The following is a 19,420-nucleotide window of genomic DNA, read 5'->3' on the forward strand; positions in this document are numbered from 1 at the left end:
GTTTAGTCCTTTCCTCTCTCTGTTGGTTTAGTCTGTTCCTCCTGTTCTGTTGGTTTAGTCTGTTCCTTTGTTTGTTGGTTTAGTCTTTTCCCCCTTCTGCAGGTTTAGTCTTTTCCCCCTTCTGCTGGTTTAGTCCGTTCCTCCCTCTGCTGGTTTAGTCTGTTCCTCTCTCTGTTGGTTTAGTCCTTTCCTCTCTCTGTTGGTTTAGTCTGTTCCTTTGTCTGTTGGTTTAGTCTGTTCCTCCCTCTGCTGGTTTAGTCTGTTCCTCCCTCTGCTGGTTTAGTCTGTTTTTGTTTGTTGGTTTAGTCTGTTCCTCCACTGTTGGTTTAGTCTGTTCCTCACACTGTTGGTTTAGTCTGTTCCTAACTCTGTTGGTTTAGTCTGTTCCTCCCTCTGCTGGTTTAGTCTGTTCCCCCTCTGTTGGTTTAGTCTGTTCCTCCCTCTGTTGGTTTAGTCTGTTCCTCCCTGTGTTGGTTTAGTCTGTTCCTCCCTCTGTTGGTTTAGTCTGTTCCTCCCTCTGTTGGTTTAGTCTGTTCCTCCCTCTGTTGGTTTAGTCTGTTCCTCCCTCTGTTGGTTTAGTCCGTTCCTCCCTCTGTTGGTTTAGTCCGTTCCTAACTCTGTTGGTTTAGTCCGTTCCTAACTCTGTTGGTTTAGTCCGTTCCTAACTCTGTTGGTTTAGTCCGTTCCTAACTCTGTTGGTTTAGTCCGTTCCTCCCTCTGTTGGTTTAGTCCGTTCCTCCCTCTGTTGGTTTAGTCCGTTCCTCCCTCTGCTGGTTTAGTCTGTTCCTCCCTCTGCTGGTTTAGTCTGTTCCTCCCTCTGCTGGTTTAGTCTGTTCCTCCCTCTGCTGGTTTAGTCTGTTCCTCCCTCTGCTGGTTTAGTCTGTTCCTCCCTCTGCTGGTTTAGTCTGTTCCTCCATCTGTTGGTTTAGTCTGTTCCTTTGTCTGTTTAGTCTGTTCCTCTCTGTTGGTTTAGTCTGTTCCTCCTCTGTTGGTTTAGTCTGTTCCTCCCTCTGTTGGTTTAGTCTGTTCCTCCCTCTGTTGGTTTAGTCTGTTCCTCCCTCTGTTGGTTTAGTCTGTTCCTCCCTCTGTTGGTTTAGTCTGTTCCTCCCTCTGTTGGTTTAGTCTGTTCCTCCCTCTGTTGGTTTAGTCTGTTCCTCCCTCTGTTGGTTTAGTCTGTTCCTCCCTCTGCTGGTTTAGTCCGTTCCTCCCTCTGCTGGTTTAGTCCGTTCCTCCCTCTGTTGGTTTAGTCCGTTCCTCCGTCTGTTGGTTTAGTCCGTTCCTCCCTCTGTTGGTTTAGTCCGTTCCTCCCTCTGTTGGTTTAGTCCGTTCCTCCCTCTGTTGGTTTAGTCCGTTCCTCCCTCTGTTGGTTTAGTCCGTTCCTCCCTCTGTTGGTTTAGTCCGTTCCTCCCTCTGTTGGTTTAGTCCGTTCCTCCCTCTGTTGGTTTAGTCCGTTCCTCCCTCTGTTGGTTTAGTCCGTTCCTCCCTCTGTTGGTTTAGTCCGTTCCTCCCTCTGTTGGTTTAGTCCGTTCCTCCCTCTGTTGGTTTAGTCCGTTCCTCCCTCTGTTGGTTTAGTCCGTTCCTCCCTCTGTTGGTTTAGTCCGTTCCTCCCTCTGTTGGTTTAGTCCGTTCCTCCCTCTGTTGGTTTAGTCCGTTCCTCCCTCTGTTGGTTTAGTCCGTTCCTCCCTCTGTTGGTTTAGTCCGTTCCTCCCTCTGTTGGTTTAGTCCGTTCCTCCCTCTGTTGGTTTAGTCCGTTCCTCCCTCTGTTGGTTTAGTCCGTTCCTCCCTCTGTTGGTTTAGTCCGTTCCTCCCTCTGTTGGTTTAGTCCGTTCCTCCCTCTGTTGGTTTAGTCCGTTCCTCCCTCTGTTGGTTTAGTCCGTTCCTCCCTCTGTTGGTTTAGTCCGTTCCTCCCTCTGTTGGTTTAGTCCGTTCCTCCCTCTGTTGGTTTAGTCCGTTCCTCCCTCTGTTGGTTTAGTCCGTTCCTCCCTCTGTTGGTTTAGTCCGTTCCTCCCTCTGTTGGTTTAGTCCGTTCCTCCGTCTGTTGGTTTAGTCCGTTCCTCCGTCTGTTGGTTTAGTCCGTTCCTCCGTCTGTTGGTTTAGTCTGTTCCTCCTCTGTGGTTTAGTCTGTTCCTCTCTCTGCTGGTTTAGTCTGTTCCTCCCTCTGCTGGTTTAGTCTGTTCCTCCCTCTGCTGGTTTAGTCTGTTCCTCCCTCTGTTGGTTTAGTCTGTTCCTCCCTCTGTTGGTTTAGTCTGTTCCTCCCTCTGTTGGTTTAGTCTGTTCCTCCCTCTGCTGGTTTAGTCTGTTCCTCCCTCTGCTGGTTTAGTCTGTTCCTCCCTCTGCTGGTTTAGTCTGTTCCTCCCTCTGCTGGTTTAGTCTGTTCCTCCCTCTGCTGGTTTAGTCTGTTCCTCCCTCTGCTGGTTTAGTCTGTTCCTCCCTCTGCTGGTTTAGTCTGTTCCTCCCTCTGCTGGTTTAGTCTGTTCCTCCCTCTGCTGGTTTAGTCTGTTCCTCCCTCTGCTGGTTTAGTCTGTTCCTCCCTCTGTTGGTTTAGTCCGTTCCTCCCTCTGTTGGTTTAGTCCGTTCCTCCCTCTGTTGGTTTAGTCCGTTCCTCCCTCTGTTGGTTTAGTCCGTTCCTCCCTCTGTTGGTTTAGTCCGTTCCTCCCTCTGTTGGTTTAGTCCGTTCCTCCCTCTGTTGGTTTAGTCCGTTCCTCCCTCTGTTGGTTTAGTCCGTTCCTCCCTCTGTTGGTTTAGTCCGTTCCTCCCTCTGTTGGTTTAGTCCGTTCCTCCGTCTGTTGGTTTAGTCCGTTCCTCCCTCTGTTGGTTTAGTCCGTTCCTCCCTCTGTTGGTTTAGTCCGTTCCTCCTCTGTTGGTTTAGTCCGTTCCTCCCTCTGTTGGTTTAGTCCGTTCCTCCCTCTGTTGGTTTAGTCCGTTCCTCCGTCTGTTGGTTTAGTCCGTTCCTCCCTCTGTTGGTTTAGTCCGTTCCTCCCTCTGTTGGTTTAGTCCGTTCCTCCCTCTGTTGGTTTAGTCCGTTCCTCCCTCTGTTGGTTTAGTCCGTTCCTCCCTCTGTTGGTTTAGTCTGTTCCTCCCTCTGTTGGTTTAGTCCGTTCCTCCCTCTGTTGGTTTAGTCCGTTCCTCCCTCTGTTGGTTTAGTCCGTTCCTCCCTCTGTTGGTTTAGTCCGTTCCTCCTCTGTTGGTTTAGTCCGTTCCTCCCTCTGTTGGTTTAGTCCGTTCCTCCCTCTGTTGGTTTAGTCCGTTCCTCCCTCTGTTGGTTTAGTCCGTTCCTCCGTCTGTTGGTTTAGTCCGTTCCTCCGTCTGTTGGTTTAGTCCGTTCCTCCGTCTGTTGGTTTAGTCCGTTCCTCCCTCTGTTGGTTTAGTCCGTTCCTCCCTCTGTTGGTTTAGTCCGTTCCTCCCTCTGTTGGTTTAGTCCGTTCCTCCCTCTGTTGGTTTAGTCCGTTCCTCCCTCTGTTGGTTTAGTCCGTTCCTCCCTCTGTTGGTTTAGTCCGTTCCTCCCTCTGTTGGTTTAGTCCGTTCCTCCCTCTGTTGGTTTAGTCCGTTCCTCCCTCTGTTGGTTTAGTCCGTTCCTCCGTCTGTTGGTTTAGTCCGTTCCTCCCTCTGTTGGTTTAGTCCGTTCCTCCGTCTGTTGGTTTAGTCCGTTCCTCCGTCTGTTGGTTTAGTCCGTTCCTCCCTCTGTTGGTTTAGTCCGTTCCTCCGTCTGTTGGTTTAGTCCGTTCCTCCGTCTGTTGGTTTAGTCTGTTCCTCCTCTGCTGGTTTAGTCTGTTCCTCCCTCTGCTGGTTTAGTCTGTTCCTTTGTCTGTTGGTTTAGTCTGTTCCTCCGTGTGTTGGTTTCGTCTGTTCCTCCCTCTGTTGGTTTAGTCTGTTCCTCCAACTGTTGATTTAGTCTGTCCCTCCCTCTGTTGATTTAGTCTGTCCCTCCCTCTGTTGGTTTAGTCTGTTCCTAACTCTGTTGGATTAGTCTGTTCCTCCCTCTGCAGGTTTAGTCTGTTCCTCCCTCTGCTGGTTTAGTCTGTTCCTCCCTCTGTTGGTTTAGTCCGTTCCTTTGTCTGTTGGTTTAGTCTGTTGCTCCCTCTGTTGGTTTAGTCCGTTCCTCCCTCTGTTGGTTTAGTCCGTTCCTCCTCTGTTGGTTTAGTCCGTTCCTCCCTCTGTTGGTTTAGTCCGTTCCTCCCTCTGTTGGTTTAGTCCGTTCCTCCTCTGTTGGTTTAGTCCGTTCCTCCCTCTGTTGGTTTAGTCCGTTCCTCCCTCTGTTGGTTTAGTCCGTTCCTCCCTCTGTTGGTTTAGTCCGTTCCTCCCTCTGTTGGTTTAGTCCGTTCCTCCCTCTGTTGGTTTAGTCCGTTCCTCCCTCTGTTGGTTTAGTCCGTTCCTCCCTCTGTTGGTTTAGTCCGTTCCTCCCTCTGTTGGTTTAGTCCGTTCCTCCCTCTGTTGGTTTAGTCCGTTCCTCCCTCTGTTGGTTTAGTCCGTTCCTCCCTCTGTTGGTTTAGTCCGTTCCTCCCTCTGTTGGTTTAGTCCGTTCCTCCCTCTGTTGGTTTAGTCCGTTCCTCCTCTGTTGGTTTAGTCCGTTCCTCCCTCTGTTGGTTTAGTCCGTTCCTCCCTCTGTTGGTTTAGTCCGTTCCTCCCTCTGTTGGTTTAGTCCGTTCCTCCTCTGTTGGTTTAGTCCGTTCCTCCTCTGTTGGTTTAGTCCGTTCCTCCCTCTGTTGGTTTAGTCCGTTCCTCCCTCTGTTGGTTTAGTCCGTTCCTCCCTCTGTTGGTTTAGTCCGTTCCTCCCTCTGTTGGTTTAGTCCGTTCCTCCTCTGTTGGTTTAGTCCGTTCCTCCCTCTGCTGGTTTAGTCCGTTCCTCCCTCTGCTGGTTTAGTCTGTTCCTCCCTCTGCTGGTTTAGTCTGTTCCTCCCTCTGCTGGTTTAGTCTGTTCCTCCCTCTGTTGGTTTAGTCTGTTCCTCCCTCTGTTGGTTTAGTCTGTTCCTCCCTCTGTTGGTTTAGTCTGTTCCTCCCTCTGCTGGTTTAGTCTGTTCCTCCCTCTGCTGGTTTAGTCTGTTCCTCCCTCTGCTGGTTTAGTCTGTTCCTCCCTCTGCTGGTTTAGTCTGTTCCTCCCTCTGCTGGTTTAGTCTGTTCCTCCCTCTGCTGGTTTAGTCTGTTCCTCCCTCTGCTGGTTTAGTCTGTTCCTCCCTCTGTTGGTTTAGTCTGTTCCTCCCTCTGTTGGTTTAGTCTGTTCCTCCCTCTGTTGGTTTAGTCTGTTCCTCCCTCTGTTGGTTTAGTCTGTTCCTCCCCTGTTGGTTTAGTCTGTTCCTCCCTCTGTTGGTTTAGTCCGTTCCTCCCTCTGTTGGTTTAGTCCGTTCCTCCCTCTGTTGGTTTAGTCCGTTCCTCCCTCTGTTGGTTTAGTCCGTTCCTCCCTCTGTTGGTTTAGTCCGTTCCTCCCTCTGTTGGTTTAGTCCGTTCCTCCCTCTGTTGGTTTAGTCCGTTCCTCCCTCTGTTGGTTTAGTCCGTTCCTCCCTCTGTTGGTTTAGTCCGTTCCTCCCTCTGTTGGTTTAGTCCGTTCCTCCCTCTGTTGGTTTAGTCCGTTCCTCCCTCTGTTGGTTTAGTCCGTTCCTCCCTCTGTTGGTTTAGTCCGTTCCTCCCTCTGTTGGTTTAGTCCGTTCCTCCCTCTGTTGGTTTAGTCCGTTCCTCCCTCTGTTGGTTTAGTCCGTTCCTCCCTCTGTTGGTTTAGTCCGTTCCTCCCTCTGTTGGTTTAGTCCGTTCCTCCCTCTGTTGGTTTAGTCCGTTCCTCCCTCTGTTGGTTTAGTCCGTTCCTCCCTCTGTTGGTTTAGTCCGTTCCTCCCTCTGTTGGTTTAGTCCGTTCCTCCCTCTGTTGGTTTAGTCCGTTCCTCCCTCTGTTGGTTTAGTCCGTTCCTCCTCTGTTGGTTTAGTCCGTTCCTCCCTCTGTTGGTTTAGTCCGTTCCTCCCTCTGTTGGTTTAGTCCGTTCCTCCCTCTGTTGGTTTAGTCCGTTCCTCCCTCTGTTGGTTTAGTCCGTTCCTCCTCTGTTGGTTTAGTCCGTTCCTCCCTCTGTTGGTTTAGTCCGTTCCTCCCTCTGTTGGTTTAGTCCGTTCCTCCCTCTGCTGGTTTAGTCCGTTCCTCCGTCTGCTGGTTTAGTCCGTTCCTCCCTCTGCTGGTTTAGTCCGTTCCTCCCTCTGCTGGTTTAGTCCGTTCCTCCCTCTGCTGGTTTAGTCCGTTCCTCCCTCTGCTGGTTTAGTCCGTTCCTCCCTCTGCTGGTTTAGTCCGTTCCTCCCTCTGCTGGTTTAGTCCGTTCCTCCCTCTGCTGGTTTAGTCCGTTCCTCCCTCTGCTGGTTTAGTCCGTTCCTCCCTCTGCTGGTTTAGTCCGTTCCTCCCTCTGCTGGTTTAGTCCGTTCCTCCCTCTGCTGGTTTAGTCTTTTCCCCCTTCTGCAGGTTTAGTCCTTTCCTCCCTCTGTTGGTTTAGTCTGTTTCTTTGTCTGTTGGTTTAGTCTTTTCCTCTCTCTGTTGGTTTAGTCCTTTCCTCTCTGTTGGTTTAGTCTGTTCCTTTGTCTGTTGGTTTAGTCTGTTCCTCCTGTTGGTTTAATCTGTTCCTCCCTCTGCTGGTTTAGTCTGTTCCTCCCTCTGCTGGTTTAGTCTGTTCCTCTCTCTGTTGGTTTAGTCCTTTCCTCTCTCTGTTGGTTTAGTCTGTTCCTTTGTCTGTTGGTTTAGTCTGTTCCTCCCTCTGTTGGTTTAGTCTGTTCCTCCCTCTGCTGGTTTAGTCTGTTCCTCCCTCTGTTGGTTTAGTCTGTTCCTCCCTCTGTTGGTTTAGTCTGTTCCTTTGTTTGTTGGTTTAGTCTTTTCCCCCTTCTGCAGGTTTAGTCTTTTCCCCCTTCTGCAGGTTTAGTCCGTTCCTCCCTCTGCTGGTTTAGTCTGTTCCTCTCTCTGTTGGTTTAGTCCTTTCCTCTCTCTGTTGGTTTAGTCTGTTCCTTCTGTTGGTTTAGTCTGTTCCTCCCTCTGCTGGTTTAGTCTGTTCCTCCCTCTGCTGGTTTAGTCTGTTCCTCCCTCTGTTGGTTTAGTCTGTTCCTCCCTCTGCTGGTTTAGTCTGTTCCTCCCTCTGCTGGTTTAGTCTGTTCCTTTGTCTGTTGGTTTAGTCTGTTCCTCCCTCTGTTGGTTTAGTCTGTTCCTCCACTGTTGGTTTAGTCTGTTCCTAACTCTGTTGGTTTAGTCTGTTCCTCCCTCTGCTGGTTTAGTCTGTTCCCCCCTCTGTTGGTTTAGTCTGTTCCTCCCTCTGTTGGTTTAGTCTGTTCCTCCCTGTGTTGGTTTAGTCTGTTCCTCCCTGTGTTGGTTTAGTCTGTTCCTCCCTCTGTTGGTTTAGTCTGTTCCCCCTCTGTTGGTTTAGTCTGTTCCTCCCTGTTGGTTTAGTCTGTTCCTCCCTGTGTTGGTTTAGTCTGTTCCTCCCTCTGTTGGTTTAGTCTGTTCCTCCCTCTGTTGGTTTAGTCTGTTCCTCCCTCTGTTGGTTTAGTCTGTTCCTCCCTCTGTTGGTTTAGTCCGTTCCTCCCTCTGTTGGTTTAGTCCGTTCCTCCTCTGTTGGTTTAGTCCGTTCCTCCTCTGTTGGTTTAGTCCGTTCCTAACTCTGTTGGTTTAGTCCGTTCCTCCTCTGTTGGTTTAGTCCGTTCCTCCCTCTGTTGGTTTAGTCCGTTCCTCCCTCTGTTGGTTTAGTCCGTTCCTCCCTCTGTTGGTTTAGTCCGTTCCTCCCTCTGTTGGTTTAGTCCGTTCCTCCCTCTGTTGGTTTAGTCCGTTCCTCCCTCTGTTGGTTTAGTCCGTTCCTCCCTCTGTTGGTTTAGTCCGTTCCTCCCTCTGTTGGTTTAGTCCGTTCCTCCCTCTGTTGGTTTAGTCCGTTCCTCCCTCTGTTGGTTTAGTCCGTTCCTCCCTCTGCTGGTTTAGTCCGTTCCTCCCTCTGCTGGTTTAGTCCGTTCCTCCCTCTGTTGGTTTAGTCCGTTCCTCCCTCTGTTGGTTTAGTCCGTTCCTCCCTCTGTTGGTTTAGTCCGTTCCTCCCTCTGTTGGTTTAGTCCGTTCCTCCCTCTGTTGGTTTAGTCCGTTCCTCCCTCTGTTGGTTTAGTCCGTTCCTCCCTCTGTTGGTTTAGTCCGTTCCTCCCTCTGCTGGTTTAGTCCGTTCCTCCCTCTGCTGGTTTAGTCCGTTCCTCCCTCTGCTGGTTTAGTCCGTTCCTCCCTCTGCTGGTTTAGTCCGTTCCTCCCTCTGCTGGTTTAGTCTGTTCCTAACTCTGTTGGATTAGTCTGTTCCTCCCTTTGCTGGTTTAGTCTGTTCCTCCCTCTGCTGGTTTAGTCTGTTCCTCCCTCTGTTGGTTTAGTCTGTTCCTTTGTCTGTTTAGTCTGTTCCTAACTCTGTTGGTTTAGTCTGTTCCTAACTCTGTTGGATTAGTCTGTTCCTCCCTCTGCTGGTTTAGTCGGTTCCTTTGTCTGTTTAGTCTGTTCCTAACTCTGTTGGATTAGTCTGTTCCTCCCTTTGCTGGTTTAGTCTGTTCCTCCCTCTGTTGGTTTAGTCTGTTCCTCCCTCTGTTGGTTTAGTCTGTTCCTCCCTCTGTTGGTTTAGTCTGTTCCTCCCTCTGCTGGTTTAGTCCGTTCCTCCCTCTGCTGGTTTAGTCCGTTCCTCCCTCTGCTGGTTTAGTCTGTTCCTCCCTCTGCTGGTTTAGTCTGTTCCTCCATCTGTTGGTTTAGTCGGTTCCTCCCTCTGTTGGTTTAGTCTGTTCCTCCATCTGTTGGTTTAGTCGGTTCCTCCCTCTGTTGGTTTAGTCTGTTCCTTTGTCTGTTGGTTTAGTCCGTTCCCCCCTCTGTTGATTCAGTCCGTTCCTCCTCTGTTGGTTTAGTCTCTCCGTCTGCTGGTTTAGTCCGTTCCTCCGTCTGTTGGTTTAGTCCGTTCCTCCGTCTGCTGGTTTAGTCCGTTCCTCCCTCTGCTGGTTTAGTCCGTTCCTCCGTCTGCTGGTTTAGTCCGTTCCTCCGTCTGCTGGTTTAGTCCGTTCCTCCGTCTGCTGGTTTAGTCCGTTCCTCCGTCTGCTGGTTTAGTCCGTTCCTCCCTCTGCTGGTTTAGTCTGTTCCTCCCTCTGCTGGTTTAGTCTGTTCCTCCCTCTGCTGGTTTAGTCTGTTCCTCCCTCTGCTGGTTTAGTCTGTTCCTCCCTCTGCTGGTTTAGTCTGTTCCTCCCTCTGCTGGTTTAGTCTGTTCCTCCATCTGTTGGTTTAGTCTGTTCCTTTGTCTGTTTAGTCTGTTCCTAACTCTGTTGGTTTAGTCTGTTCCTAACTCTGTTGGATTAGTCTGTTCCTCCCTCTGCTGGTTTAGTCGGTTCCTTTGTCTGTTTAGTCTGTTCCTAACTCTGTTGGATTAGTCTGTTCCTTTGTCTGTTTAGTCTGTTCCTAACTCTGTTGGATTAGTCTGTTCCTCCCTTTGCTGGTTTAGTCTGTTCCTCCCTCTGTTGGTTTAGTCTGTTCCTCCCTCTGTTGGTTTAGTCTGTTCCTCCCTCTGTTGGTTTAGTCTGTTCCTCCCTCTGCTGGTTTAGTCCGTTCCTCCCTCTGCTGGTTTAGTCCGTTCCTCCCTCTGTTGGTTTAGTCCGTTCCTCCCTCTGCTGGTTTAGTCCGTTCCTCCCTCTGCTGGTTTAGTCCGTTCCTCCCTCTGTTGGTTTAGTCCGTTCCTCCCTCTGCTGGTTTAGTCCGTTCCTCCCTCTGCTGGTTTAGTCCGTTCCTCCCTCTGCTGGTTTAGTCCGTTCCTCCCTCTGCTGGTTTAGTCCGTTCCTCCCTCTGCTGGTTTAGTCCGTTCCTCCCTCTGCTGGTTTAGTCCGTTCCTCCCTCTGCTGGTTTAGTCCGTTCCTCCCTCTGCTGGTTTAGTCCGTTCCTCCCTCTGCTGGTTTAGTCCGTTCCTCCCTCTGCTGGTTTAGTCCGTTCCTCCCTCTGCTGGTTTAGTCCGTTCCTCCCTCTGCTGGTTTAGTCCGTTCCTCCCTCTGCTGGTTTAGTCCGTTCCTCCCTCTGCTGGTTTAGTCTGTTCCTCTTGGTTTCTTTCTGTTAGCGGTTCCCATCACTCTGAATAGAAGAGAGGTCCTCCACTTTCTAAGCATACACCCTCATGACATAGACACACAGAGAGACAGTGCTGACTGGATTCTGATTGTAATCCCCCGGTTTGAGACGACAGATGCTCTGCTAAGCCTTTGTGACTAAGATGCTGTGTGATACTGTGTGTGTGATACTGTGTGTGTGATACTGTGTGTGTAAAGCTCTCTCTCACCACTACCCATTTTCTCCATCTTTTTCTTCTCCCCATTTTATTTTTTCTGTAATCTGTGGGTGTGTGTTACGGGGGTTGAAATGGGGGGACTCTAACCCTCTTAAAGATTTTGGAGGTCTGGGTTACTTCCCCTCTAACCTCACTCTTACCTCTCTCCTTCATCCCTTACACTTCCTCCTTACCTCTCTCCTTCCTTTACCATCTCTTACCCTTCCTCCCTCTTTACTTCTCTCCTTCCCCATCTTTTACCCTTCCTCCCTTCCCCTCTCCTTCCTCATCTTTTACCCTCCCTCCCCCTCTCCTTCCTTCCCATCCCTTACCCCCTCCAAATCTCTCTCCTTCCTTCCCCATCCCTTACCCCCTCCAAATCTCTCTCCTTCCTTCCCCATCCCTTCCCCTTCCTCACTCCTTCCTTCCCCATCCCTTCCCCTTCCTCACTCCTTCCTTCCCCATCTCTTCCCCTTCCTCACTCCTTCCTTCCCCATCTCTTCCCCTTCCTCCTTCCCCCCATCTCTTCCCCTTCCTCACTCCTCCCTTCCCTTCCCCATCTCCTCCCTTCCCCTTCCTCACTCCTCCCTTTCCCCTTCCTCACTCCTTCCTTCCTCATCTTCCTTCCCCTTCCTCACTCCTTCCTTTCCCTTCCTCACTCCTTCCTTCCCCTTCCTCACTCCTTCCTTCCCCTTCCTCACTCCTTCCTTCTCATCCCTTCCCCTTCCTCACTCCTTCCTCACTCCTTCCTTCCCCTTCCTCACTCCTTCCTTTCCCTTCCTCTTCCTTCCCCATCCCTTCCTCACTCCTTCCTTTCCCTTCCTCTTCCTTCCCCATCCCTTCCTCTTCCTTCCCCATCCTTCCTTCCTTCCTTCCTTCCTTCCTTCCTCCTTACCTTCCTTCCTTCCTTCCTCCTTACCGCACCACTGTGTCAGAGGAAACACTGTACACCTGGCGACTGTGTCAGCGTGCATAGTGCCCGGCCCACCAAAGGAGTCGCTAGTGCGCAATGGGACAAGAACATCTCTGCAGGCCAAAGCCAGACGATACTGGGCCAATTGCGTGCTGCCCCATGGGTCTCCCGTTTGCGGCCGGCTGTGAAAGAGCCTGGACTCGACCCAGGATTGATAGTGGCACAGCTTAGGCCACTGCGTCACTCGGGAGGCCTTGATATGATTATTTTCATATACCAAAAACATAAAACACTTGTGTTGTATAGCCCAATACAGCGGGGAGAACAAGTATTTGATACACTGCCGATTTGGCAGGTTTTCCTACTTACAAAGCATGTAGAGGTCTGTAATTGTTAGCATAGGTACACTTCAACTGTGAGAAACGGAATCTAAAACAAAAATCCAGAAAATCACATTGTATGATTTTTAAGTAAATAATTAACATTTTATTGCATGACATAAGTATTTGATCACCTACCAACGAGTAAGAATTCCGGCTCTCACAGACCGGTTAGTTTTTCTTTAAGAAGCTCTCCTGTTCTCCACTAATTATCTGTATTAACTGCACCTGTTTGAACTCGTTACCTGTATAAAAGACACCTGTCCACACACTCAATCAAACAGACTCCAACCTCTCCACAATGGCCAAGACCAGAGAGCTGTGTAAGGACATCAGGGAAAAAAATTGTAGACCTGCACAAGACAGGACAATAGGCAAGCAGCTTGGTGAGAAGGCAACAACTGTTGGCGCAATTATTAGAAAATGGAAGAAGTTCAAGATGATGGTCAATCACCCTCGGTCTGGGGCTCCATGCAAGATCTCACCTCGTGGGGCATCAATGATCATGAGGAAGGTGAGGGATCAGCCCAGAACTACACGGCAGGACCCTGGTCAAGGACCTGAAGAGGGCTGGGACCACAGTCTCAAAGAAAACCATTAGTAACACATTACGCCGTCATGGATTAAAATCCTGCAGCGCACGCAAGGTCCCCCTGCTCAAGCCAGCGCATGTCCAGGCCCGCCTGATGTTTGCCAATGACCATCTGGATGATCCAGAGGAGGAATGGGAGAGGTCATGTGGTCTGATGAGACAAAAATAGAGCTTTTTGGTCTAAACTCCACTCGCCGTGTTTGGAGGAAGAAGAAGGATGAGTACAACCCCAAGAACACCATCCCAACCGTGAAGCATGGAGGTGGAAACATCATTCTTTGGGGATGCTTTTCTGCAAAGGGGACAGGACGACTGCACCGTATTGAGGGGAGGATGGATGGGGCCATGTATTGAGAGATCTTGGCCAACAACCTCCTTCCCTCAGTAAGAGCATTGAAGATGGGTCGTGGCTGGGTCTTCCAGCATGACAATGACCCGAAACACAGCCAGGGCAACTAAGGAGGGGCTCCGTAAGAAGCATCTCAAGGTCCTGGAGTGGCCTAGCCAGTCTCCAGACCTGAACCCAATAGGAAATCTTTGGAGGGAGCTGAAAGTCTGTATTGCCCAGCGACAGCCCCGAAACCTGAAAGATCTGGAGAAGGTCTGTATGGAGGAGTGGGCCAAAATCCCTGCTGCAGTGTGTGCATACCTGGTCAAGAACTACAGGAAACGTATGATCTCTGTAATTGCAAACAGGTTTCAGTACCAAATATTAAGTTCTGCTTTTCTGATGTATCTAATACTTGTGTCATGCAAACTAATTACTTAAAAATCATACAATGTGATTTTCTGGATTTTTGTTTTAGATTCCGTCTCTCACAGTTGAAGTGTACCTATGATGAAAATTACAGACCTCTACATGCTTTGTAAGTAGGAAAACCTGCAAAGACTTAGGTTGAGGAGTTTGCGTCTCTGACATTCCATAAAAATGGAGCTCTGTAGGAAAAAGCCCTGCCTCCAGCTGTTTGCTTAGAAATTCTAGGGACAGTTGGGAGGCCTGTGTCTTGTGATCGTAGCGTACGTGTAGGTATGTACGGCAGGACCAAATCAGAGAGATAGGTAGGAGCAAGCCCATGTAATGCTTTGTAGGTTAGCAGTAAAACCTTAATCAGCCCTTGCCTTGACAAGAAGCCAGTGTAGGGAGGCTAGCACTGGAGTTATATGATCACATTTTTTGGTTCTAGTCAGGATTCTAGCAGCCGTATTTAGCACTAACTGAAGTTTATTTAGTGCTTTATCCGGGTAGCCGGAAAGTAGAGCATTGCAGTAGTCTAACCTAGAAGTAACAAAAGCATGGATTAATTTTTCTGCATAATTTTTGGAAAAAATAAATGCCAATACACAACATAACATTCATTTTACTATAACTGTGACAAACGGTGCCCACAAACTGTTAGGGCCTACATAAAGCTGTCCCATCAGCAGTCCCAACACCTTACCACACACCTGGCTATCAGGGAAGCCTTGTCTGGCAGTGAAACTGTTCATTCAGCCTCATTTACTGCCTTTAAAAAAAGCATAGCTGATATGGCTGACCTAGTTAAACAAATGTTGTTTCTACTGACAATTGTGATGTACAAACTGTGGCATAAGGGGACGACAAACGGATAAGAGGCTATCTGTAATTTTTATTAAGACATCAATGAGCGAGCTAGGATGTACGTAGTCAATATAACTACTGGTTTAGCACTTTTGAAATGTACGGTGACAGAATTCAGAACATCAAATCAAATGTTATTAGTCACATGCGCTGAATGAAACAGGTAACCTTACAGTGAAATGCTTACTTACAAGCCCTTAACCAACAATGCAGTTTAAAAAATAATTAAGTAATTAAAGAGCAGCAGTAAAATAACAATAGCGAGACTATATACAAGGGGGTACCAATACAGAGTCAATGTGCAGGGGCACTGGTTAGTGCCCTCTTCACGACTGTCTTGGTGTGCTTGGACCATGTTAGTTTGTTGGTGATGGACACCAAGGAACTTGAAGCTCTCAACCTGCTCCACTGCAGCCCGGTCGATGAGAATGGGGGCGTGCTCGGTCATCTTTTTCCAGTAGTCGACAATCATCTCCTTTGTCTTGATCCCGTTGAGGGAGAGGTTGTTGTTCTGGCACCACACGGCCAGGTCTCTGACCTCTTCCCTATATGCTGTCTCGTCGTTGTCAGTGATCAGGCCTACCACTGTTGTGTCATCGGCAAATTTAATGATGGTGTTGGAGTCGTGCCTGGCTGTGCAGTCATGAGTGAAGGGGGACTGAGCACTCACCCCTGAGGGGCCCCCCTGTTGAGGATCAGATTGGCGGATGTGTTGTTACCTACCCTTACCACCTGGGGGCGGCCCATCGGGAAGTCCAGGATCCAGTTGCAGAGGGAGGTGTTTAGTACCAGGGTCCTTAGCTTATTGATGAGTTTTGAGGGCACTATGGTGTTGAACACTGAGCTGTAGTCAATGAATAGCATTCACACATAGGTGTTCCTTTTGTCCAGGTGGAAAAGGACAGTGCGGAGTGCAATAGAGATTGCATCATCTGTGGATCTTTTGGGGTGGTAAGCAAATTGGAGTGGGTCTAGGGTTTCTGGGATGATGGTGTTGATGTGAGCCATGAGCAGACTTTCAAAGCACTTCATGGCTACATACGTGAGTGCTACGGGTCGATAGTTACAGTATTTATTCAGGTTACCTTTGTGTTCTTGGGCACAGGCACTATGGTGGTCTGCTTAAAACATGTTGGTATTACAGACTCGGACAGGGAGAGGTTGAAAATATCAGTGAAGACACTTGCCAGTTGGTCAGTGCATGCTCGCAGTACACGTCCTGGTAATCTATCTGGTCTTGCGGCCTTGTGAATGTTGACTTGTTTAAAGGTCTTACTCACATCGGCTGAGGAGAGCGTGATCAGTCTTCCGGAACAGCTGGTGCTCACATGCATGTTTTCATGTTATTTGCCTCGAAGTGAGCATAGAAGTAGTTTAGCTCGTCTGGTAAACTCGTGTCACTGGGCAGCTCTCGGCTGTGCTTCCGTTTGGAGTCTGTAATGGTTTGCAAGCCCTGCCACATCCGAGCGTCAGAGCCGGTGTAGTACGATTCGATCTTAGTCTTGTATTGACACTTTTTTTAAAAGTATTTATTTTTATTTCACCTTTTATTTAACCAGATTTTGAAAGGATGATGTTGACATGATCAGTCCAATCAAAGATACTGTACAACTACCTGCCCTCCAGGACACCTACACCACCCGATGTCACAGGAAGGCCATAAAGATCATCGACAGCAACCACCCGAGCCACTGCCTGTTCACCCCGCTATCATCCAGAAGGCGAGGTCAGTACAGGTGCATCAAAGCTGGGACCGAGAGACTGAAAAACAGCTTCTATCTCAAGGCCATCAGACTGTTAAACAGCCACCACTAACATTGAGTGGCTGCTGCCAACACACTGACTCAACTCCAGCCACTTTAATAATGGGAATTGATGTCAAATATATCACTAGCCACTTTAAACAATGCTACCTAAAATAATGTTTACATACCCTACGTTATTCATCTCATATGTATATGTATATACTGTACTCTATATCTACTGCATCCTTATGTAATACATGTATCACAAGCCACTTTAACTATGCCACTTTGTTTACATACTCATCTCATATGTATATACTGCACTCGATACCATCTACTGTATCTTGCCTATGCCGCTCTGTACCATCACTCATTCATATATCTTTATGTACATATTCTTTATCCCCTTACACTTGTGTCTATAAGGTAGTAGTTTTGGAATTGTTAGCTAGATTACTTGTTGGTTATTACTGCATTGTCGGAACTAGAAGCACTAACATCTGCTAACCATGTGTATGTGACAAATAAAATTTGATTTGATTTATAACGTTATTTGAAGTCATTTTATCTGTGGCCAATGACCTTGAGACTTCTTGGATGGGCACATCTAATGTAACTCTGTGGCAGCACCCAAGGGGCTAGAATTTTCTAACTCTACCCTTAGACTTGGCGGTGACGTAGTGTCCCCATGAGTGACAGAACACTGAGCCAATCACGGCACAACGCTCCGTATTTTCTGCTGACTTGCCCCACCACCACAGAATTCACTGAGCAAGGCTGAAACACCTGCATTTTGGAGCTGCCTTACTCAAGAAAACAAAAAAGAGACCATGTTTGTATGCAGCTTTATTACATCAAGGATATGTAATATTTTTTACATTGTTTGCAAACCCTATGTGACACGTATTAATGCCAAAATAACATGCAAAACAGGAAAGCCCCCTCCCCCCCCACACACAAAAAAAAAAAACTGCCCTGAATGACAGGTCGCCACTGCAACTATAGCCTACAGAAAACTCCTTCCATCAAAGATGAAAGGAAGGAATGAACTATTATTGCTTTCCTTTAAAACTAGTCAGAAAATGATTGCCATCAAAGAGGGAATGAAGGATGCAATTTATATTGGTATTCAACTGATATTCCAAACTTTCTTTTCATTGTTTCTCCATCAAGGAGTAGCAGTGTAGGCTGGGTCTAAAAGAGGGAGGGGTGGAGGGAGGTTAGGAAGGGGAGGAGACTGAAGTTCAAGAGAAATGAAAGTAAAACTATGACCCTTTCTCAATTGTATACTCCTCGAGATATCTCTCCTGTCTCCTCGTCTCCTTCTCCAAACCCATATGAGGAGAAAGTCAGAAGGGAGAGACCTATAACTTACTCATCCAATGGGTTTTGAGAAGGAGACGGTGAGTGGGGAGAGAGGACGCGAGGAGTATGCAATTGAGCATCTCCTTATCACTAGGGTGCGGCAGGAGACTGGATGGGATCGACCCTAAACAACTTTTGTCAAATTGAAGTCGAACGATTTGATCCCCAGTCATCTCTAGCCTACTCATCAGGGGAGTCTAACCAACAGTCCAACGAACCAGTTGCATTTGATCTACAATCTTTAAGTCAACTATGGTTTTAACAGCGTGAGTATACCTTATTTCTGCTACTTGCTTGCTTCTTCTACTCTGAGTTGCAGTTTTCTACTAAAAAGTAACAGAAATGTGTAGCTTTATTCACAGTTAGGTCTTGCCTAGTAGTGAACAGTCAGATATGTAGCCAGAGTGGTATTTTTTTCAAAACTCTTAGTACAAAAGTCTTAACTGATAACACTTGTGATGCCACTTTCTGAAGTTCAGAACCTTTGATTGAGCATTCATTGGAGTTGAACACATCTTTCACCCCTGAATCATTCATGCAAAATCCAAGTTTCTCATGAAAAACCATGAAAACATTTTGTTTAGTCATCAATACATCAGATAATAAGGTGGTTGCTTACATTTATCCTATTTCACACATGTACAAGTGTGTTTTATACACATGTGAATGTTTTGTTGCTTATCCTCCTCAGAGAGTGCTGTAACAGCCAGAGATAAACCATTATTGATGCTGGAGCTATTAGGGTCAAGTGCCTTGCTCAAGGGCACATTGACAGATTTTTCACCTATTTGGCTTGGAGATTTGAACCAGCAACCTTTAAGTTACTGGCCCGATACTCTTAACCACTAAGCTACCAGTAAAAATATAATAGTGTAGCTTGGTTATGTACATTGTGCATTGTACACAATCATTTCAAATGGTAGCACTTTCCAATTTGCCTTGGCCTTTTGAAGCACACTGGCTGATGGAGAAGGATGCTGCAGTATTTACAGCCATATCCATATATGATTTGGTTTGACCTTTCAACCCAAATTGTTCTCAATTGATACATTTATGATGTAAAAATATATAATTTTACAGTGGCTAGGGAAGATCTACATAGTCCTTGCGCAGCCTTCACATTTTGCTGCCTGGAATTTGTAACCCATGGTTAGGTTTTCAGAAGACTATGGCAAGTTTTCCTCTAACCTTTTACCTCTTTAACCGCCTACAAATGTCTGTACTGAATGAAATATGACCACTACCTTTTTAAAACCATGTCTATCGTTATTATTCCCCAAACACAATTCAACACAATCACACATCGCTTTTTTGTCTTTTAATCATTTTAAGCATCTTTTAACACAGGCTTAACACCTAACAAACACGTTGTACTTTATTAAACACTTTAAACATATCCCAGCGCTAATGTCTTGCATTACACCTGGGAAGAAAACAATTCAATTTGCTCAACTTGCCATTAAGTCAACCATTGGCTCAATTTACCTCAAAGGCAAACATTTTGAGTATATTAACCCACACAGCTACAAGGATGCACTTTCATGCTAGGTTTAGGACCTCATATTTATGCTTATGGAGTCCCCAAATGATGTACAGAACAATCTTAAAATGATATACTTTAGTTTAGATACAAGCATCATGAAACCTCTAACGCAATCAATTAATTTGTCTTTGTGAAAATCCGTTTTTTGGACCTAACTTGCTTTCCACTGTTTCCAGAGGCTTCTTCCTTCACAGACTCCATGAAACGATAACCTCTTCTTAAATATTTGGTCAAATTAATTCAATTTGTATATGGTTTCCTAGAAACAAGTGTGGCTCAACTTACCCCACTCTCCCCTACCACATGCTTGCAAAAATTGCACCAATGTGATTGAAAGAAATCTTTTCAACACTGTTTCATTTCAAGTTAAAGCAACTGTTCTCTTTCTCTCCAGGCACTGGTTAACGTTAGGTGTTGGTCAATATGCCCTTACAGTGGGAGCAGCAACAGTCTCCACGCCTGCTCTGTTGGGTCTGGGGGTAATAGCTGCTGTCACAGTTGGCTGCTATTACGTCTACAAAACTGGTCATGAGAGTAAGTCATCCGTCTTCTATTTTTGTGTACGTGTGATTATGGCAAAAATAGGGGTTGGACTCTCGCTCTCGATGGCTCTGCCCAGTCTGAAATAGTACTGCTTCTGTTGTTATAGAAGAAAAGGGTAACCAGAAGAACGCATGATGTGACCCCACCCCCTGCTGGAGGATTCAGACATCACAGCAGAACTCCACAACGCTGGATAATCATAGTTTGTGTGTTTCAAGGTGTTGTTGTGTTGAGAACATGGAATTGCGTTAAAAATTAAACATGCAGTTGCACTTTCACATGTGATTATTATGATTCCTTTTACTAAATACAGCTACATTTCCCAAACAACTATTTAGGGCTGTAAACACAATGTCTACTTAGATACAAATAATGGAATTGAACATAAAAGAAGTATGGAATAATACATATCATTTAGTTTGATAAATAAATAGGCAAGTCTTTTACTTATTTCTACAAATGATAAATGAAAAACATGAATTCAAC

General features: G+C 47.1%; 1 long non-coding RNA gene across 1 annotated transcript; it reads left to right on the forward strand.

The window, feature by feature from the left end:
• The first annotated feature begins 16,760 nt into the window (after nucleotides 1-16,760).
• On the forward strand, nucleotides 16,761-19,212 carry LOC112265876. Its single transcript, XR_002955828.2, has 3 exons — nucleotides 16,761-17,114; nucleotides 18,786-18,925; nucleotides 19,041-19,212. It is a non-coding gene; the product is annotated as an uncharacterized LOC112265876 (long non-coding RNA).
• The last annotated feature ends 208 nt before the right edge of the window (nucleotides 19,213-19,420 follow it).

This window comes from Oncorhynchus tshawytscha, linkage group LG13, assembly GCF_018296145.1.
Source record: "Oncorhynchus tshawytscha isolate Ot180627B linkage group LG13, Otsh_v2.0, whole genome shotgun sequence".
In the NCBI taxonomy this organism is placed as follows: Eukaryota; Metazoa; Chordata; class Actinopteri; order Salmoniformes; family Salmonidae; genus Oncorhynchus; species Oncorhynchus tshawytscha.